General features: G+C 42.7%; 1 long non-coding RNA gene across 1 annotated transcript; it reads left to right on the top strand.

Annotated features, from left to right (window-relative positions):
- Window positions 1-1,393: 1,393 nt before the first annotated feature.
- LOC136612037 (uncharacterized) lies at window positions 1,394-5,425 on the top strand. Its single transcript, XR_010790342.1, has 3 exons — window positions 1,394-1,409; window positions 2,824-2,994; window positions 5,313-5,425. It is a non-coding gene; the product is annotated as an uncharacterized lncRNA (long non-coding RNA).
- The last annotated feature ends 346 nt before the right edge of the window (window positions 5,426-5,771 follow it).

The raw sequence follows: 5,771 nt of genomic DNA, 5'->3' as shown, positions 1-5,771 counted from the left end.
ACGAAACCACAAGTCTTCTCTCCTTCTTTGCACTTCATTTCACTTGCCAGCAATGCCCAACAATGTAGAGGGGTGCAGAGGGAGAGCGGTGAGTGTAATTCACAGGTTCGGTGCCCGGGTCATTTGCCTTCTCTTCCTAGATTCTCCCGAACATTTCAGGCCAGTTGGTAAGTATTAATATACACCTACCACTGCAATGGTTCTATATGAATCACACTCCAACATATCTATATAGTGTGGTTGGCATTACTGACATGAACATGCCAGTGTGATTTCTCTTGACTATTTCTGGTTTACCCGTTTTTCCACTAATATTTATAACTAGAGATGAGCGGTTACGCTCAGATAAAGCAGTTACTTGATAAAAATGTAAAAACTATTTTAAAAAGCTCCTCCCCTGTTGTCCCTTATTATTTAAAAAAAACTTACAAATCCCCCCCCCCCCCAATAGTATTGGTATTGCTAAATACATAACAATTTCAATTTTAAAAAAATGTAACCTGGCATAGTGAACGCTGAATAAAATATAAAATAATTGCCCAATATGGGTAGTTTTGTACATCACAACTTATATAAAATGGGAAAAAAAGCGATCAAATAGATCTATGAACCAAAAAATTATAACATTAAAAACTGCAGCTTGTCCTAAAAAAACAGCCGACTGTTAAAAAATAAAAATGTAATATTTTTTTGAATGTAGGAATTTTCATAAAATTATTTATATTGTTTTAAATAAGTATTTCTGGTCTGAAAACAATGATGTGTCTCCAATGTAAGCAGACGATGTCACTGCTGCGGGTTGTGTAGGACCCGCCGCCTGTCCCTCTGCGGACATCCCTTCCCCTTCACAAGTCTGGAACTTACATTCCTGCTGGTCTGGATCTGTCAGTGTAGAAGCCGCCTTCTCCTCTCCACTTCCTTCCTGCACTCTTCCTGAAGTGATGGGAGGCGTTTCCAAAGAAAAACGCCTCGGGTCCTTGGGTAAATCACACGCTGATGAGTGCAATATCAGTCTGGGTTTCATGACTTGATATCGCGCTCAGCTGTGTATAAGAAGCCTGAGAGAGCAGCGCCCCCTACCAGCAGGTTACAAAGGGATTTATGCTGCACCTGCTAGTCGGACATTCAGGGGAAAGGGAAGACACAGAAGGGACATCAGTAGTTTGTGGCACCGCAGAGGGGACACCAGTAGTCTGTAGGGACACAGAGAGGGCACAGCGGTACTTTCTGGGGCCACAGAGGAGACACCAATACTATGGAGAGATAGTGAGAGCTAGTGGTAGGATGGGGAATGTGCAGGGATGAATCTTGGCAAGAAGAAATCTTAGTGGAATTCTGGGCCCAGACAAAGAACAAAAACGAAAGCAGAAGTCATCAATCAGAGGAGATGACACATGTGATCACTGGAGGTAACAGCACTGTAATCACTATCACAGTGTAGAATCTAGCATCTCTATGATATGATTGTATTAGAGGTATACTAGAGCTGAGCCGCTGTTATAGATATGCTGTCCCTAATTTAATTTTGAGTTCTGCTGTGGGGCCCTGTGAGTTCAATGTATGCCCCTCTTTGCAAAAGTAGTAAAACATTAGGACTGTATAAATTTGGTATTGCTCTAATCGTGCTGATCCGGAGTATAATGTTCTCAAGCGATTTATGCTGCATAGTAAAGTCAGTAAAAACAAAACCCCCCAAAAATGTTGACATTTCTAGGTCTCCCCAAAAAATACATGAATAAAAAGTTATATAGACATAATATAAACCCCAAACTCCTGCTATGCAGTAAATGACTGGGCCTGCTGGCAGTGCCGGAAGCAGACAGCGCTGTCCATAATACAGAGGCCTGGGTTGGTACTGCAGGCAAAGCTCCCATTGAATTCACTGTCTGCAGTACCAAACCAGGCTGCTACAATGTTCACAGCGCTATCTGCACTTCTACTAATAGTTAAACTCTCCAACAGCCCTTTTAAGGGGTTAACAAATATTTGTATTATAGCACACGTTTTATATTGAGAATGCCACCACAAATGGGGCTGAAATATGGATTGGACTATTGGACGGACTGACTTTCACATGTATATATGGAATTAGGATGTGCCTGCACATGGCATATACAGTACCTGGAATGTGAAACAGGTTGTGCAGTGGAATCACAGGTGCATCCACCCAGTATATAGCACATTAAGTGGGTGAAAACTGGAGAAAAGTCACAGATTTCTGAAACATGAGGATTCAAAATCCACAACATGTTAATTTTTCCATATGGATTTTTATCTGTGGATTGTTACAGTAATGACTTCATTTAGATGATATTCAAGGGGTATCATAGCCTTATCCATCAGGTATATCTAATCGTATATATAATGTATACGATGCATCAGAGAAGAGCGCAAAACACTGAAGTGATGTGTTCAGGCTCTTCTGCTTTATTGTTCTGATACAAGAGGTTCTATACTTTGGCTTCTCCAACGGTCCACAATGTAAAGTCTAGAGCGCGTGCGATACTTCTAATATAGTAGAATCCTACAAGAGGCTGATGATGACAAAGCTGCATGATCATTGTCTGAGACCCTGTTAGTAAGATGGAACTACAATGCGTCTTCTCCTCACATGTTTCTTGCTCTGCACACAGCATTAATATTACCACATAACATGTAATTCCCTACTGTTACACAGATCTCCATCCAGATGCATTGTACTGTAGATTGCTATGGAGCTGCGCTGAAGAATCCGCACTGCAAACCTGCACTGTGAATCCAACCTTCAGATCAGTTTCGGATTTTTGCTCTATTTGTCCTCTTCATAAATGACTATTTTTCTAGGTGGTGCTGGCAGAAGACAACTCTACTCGGCAGAAGTTTGCTGTGAAAGTCATCGCCAAGAGAAGCCTGCTTACCGAAGGAGAGGACCGCGTGATGGTGGAGCGGCGGGTGCTACAACTTGCATCTGGCAGCCCCTTTCTTCTACATGGACAATTTGCTTTCCAGACAAAGGTACATTTATGACTACTTCCAAATGAACAAATACCAGTATATGTACCTGATGCTGTAGTGATACAAAGTATCTGCGAGCCGTGCAACAGTAAGACATTTCCATCCACAGAGATCTTGGGCTGACATAGCAATAGTCACAATGGGCCCCACTTTCCACTGAGGGGCCGTTAAATATACAATACCTTTATTATAATGAATGCCCGCTATTCAGTTTGTAGGTGTACAATGCTATGCTTATTAATGTCCTAGGATATCTGTACAGGGATATAGGAGCCGTGAGTCTATGGATGTCGAGGTGAACAACAGTAACAAGCACAACCGAAAATACCAAAAACTGGGTGCTACACATGTGCAAGAACTCTAATCAAAGTACTATAGACACAAATTGAACCACTTAAAACCTAATACAAACATAGAAGCGAACCACAGGGGTATGTGCAAACATCGGGGGTCAATCTGCTGATTTTCACTGCGGATGTCACTCATTGCCTTGAATGAAATCCACAATGAAGATCCATGACTTTCCTGTGACCGATGACGCATGCTGCATGACTATCCTCCACTGCAGGTTGTTTTCATTGTTAGTAAATGGGGTTTGTTAAAAGCCCTCTCATTTACATTGTACTGCACATTGTTGGAGAATGTCGGTGCACATTCCGTAGCTGAAATTCCGTAACAATTCCGCAGCGTTTGAACTCACCAGCCGTCGCGTTGGTTCAAAGAGCACTGCAGTGATTGGCTGACAGCAGTGCTCGCTGGCTAATCAGAGCCATCGCTTCCTGGAGGCGGGATTTATGAACGCTGCAAACAGGAAGTGATGATCTGTCAGCGGCCAAGGAGTGCAGGAAGCCCGGTGGAGCTACAGAACTTTGCAGACCATCGGGAGGAACCCGGACCATGGCAACTAGCTTAGTATTAATAAGACATCCCCCGAAAAGAAAACCCTGTGCCTCTTTTGGGGCAAACATTATTATAAGACAGGGTCTTATTTTCAGAGCATCATGGTATTGAATAGTTACTATTTGCAACCAGGCTCCTAAGCTGGGGGTCTGCAGACCCCCCTCTCCACAATACAGGCTGCTCTCATTGTAATTAGTTTGTAACTGTCTCTCACATAGCATGCTGAATGGCAGCTTGTGTGACTTGAAATTAAAGGGGTTGCCCAGTTACTGGACAACTCTTCAATAAGACCCCCTGTATTAAAACAATAAATTTTGATATACTTACCCCTCTGCAGCCTCCGGGATCCAGCCCTTGAGCCCGCTGCATTCCCGGTGATGGTTGTGACAGATGATGTCACAGGAAACCACATGATAACTGCAGCCAATGAAAGATCAGTACAGTTTGGTTGCCATAAAAGAAATTAAATTAATATCCCTCTGGTGCCAAGAATTTTGAAAATTTAATATTCCAGGTTAAAAGTAGTAAAACTTAATAAAATCTATATAAGTTTGCTAATCGCCGTTATTGTACCGACCCACAGAATAACATTGTGTCACAGTAAGATCTGCAGGATAATGGCATCAGTGCGTTTTATCATTTCACCACACTTACAAATGTAAAAATGTTCCCATACATTATATAGTAGACTAAATGATACCATTAAAAACACAACCCATCTCGCAAAATAAGAAGCCCTCATATGGCGAAAAAAATGTATGTATTGAAAATAGGGATAAAGAAGTGAGAATAAAAAAATGAAAAGTGGGCGGTCCTTCAGGGGTTAAAGGAAAAAGGGTTTTGTGTAAAAAATCTGTGAATGTAGGCAAACGGTTTGTAAATAGTCTATGGATGCCACTGCGACTGAGATGGCGTCTTCTCTATGATGCAAACATGAAAACCTTATATGTACATTATTAGTGAAACTAGATGGAGAACGCCTGCTGTATGAGGTATAAGCTACACCTCTCCTGTGTCTGGGGCCGGGCTGCAGCCTTATTATCACCAGTACTGAGCTTACTGATCCATCATACATGTAACTGTCCCATCCCCCCCATCGTCATATAGTCTACATCTATGATGGAGAAATAACTGAGAATGGCCTCTGTATAGCATAGTAACATAGTATGTGAGGCTGAATGAAGACAAGGTTCATCTAGGTCAGCTTTGTTGATCCAGAGGAAGGCAAATAATCCCAAGAGGCAGAAGCCAATTAGCCCTTTTGGGGGGAAAATTCCTTCCCGACTCCATAATGGCAGTCAGAATAATCCCTGGATCAACCTCTGATAGTTCCTGTCTGTATAGAATGAAGACGCTGCAATCATTTGGTAACTTGATCCTAGACATTCACATTCTTGTATCGCTCTTCTGTATGGCAGGACCTGGTGCTGCTCGGAATGGAATACATCAACTGCGGAGACTTCGATGAACTTCTACAGCGGAAGGGGTGTCTCGACAGCCCCTGTGCACGGTAATGTAGTCGTAAGCTAATAAACATCTCCCTGTGGGTTATACATGAAGAGGACAGTACATGAGTGAAGTTACCCTTACACGGGGCAATTATCGCTGGAAGCAGCAAATTCAGGCAATAGCCGTCCCGTGTACTGGGTATGGAGCGAGAAATCGATCACTGGTCAGAGTCACTTAGCAGAACTAAAAACCCAGCGACTATCGGCCGTGTAAACCGGCAATCGTTCTACAATGCATGACTGCCTGTTTACTGTGAATGGAGGCGGCGGGTCAGCATGATCTTCAACCGCTCAGCCTCCATTCACAGAACGACTATCACTGCTTGTAAAGCACAGGGGCGATAGTTGGGCGGCTCTTCATGAAATGGC

The sequence above is a fragment of the Eleutherodactylus coqui genome, chromosome 1 (genome assembly GCF_035609145.1).
Source record: "Eleutherodactylus coqui strain aEleCoq1 chromosome 1, aEleCoq1.hap1, whole genome shotgun sequence".
Classification (NCBI taxonomy): Eukaryota; Metazoa; Chordata; class Amphibia; order Anura; family Eleutherodactylidae; genus Eleutherodactylus; species Eleutherodactylus coqui.
Note: the sequence above shows the minus strand (reverse complement) of the source record. Positions and strands in the feature narration are given on the sequence as shown.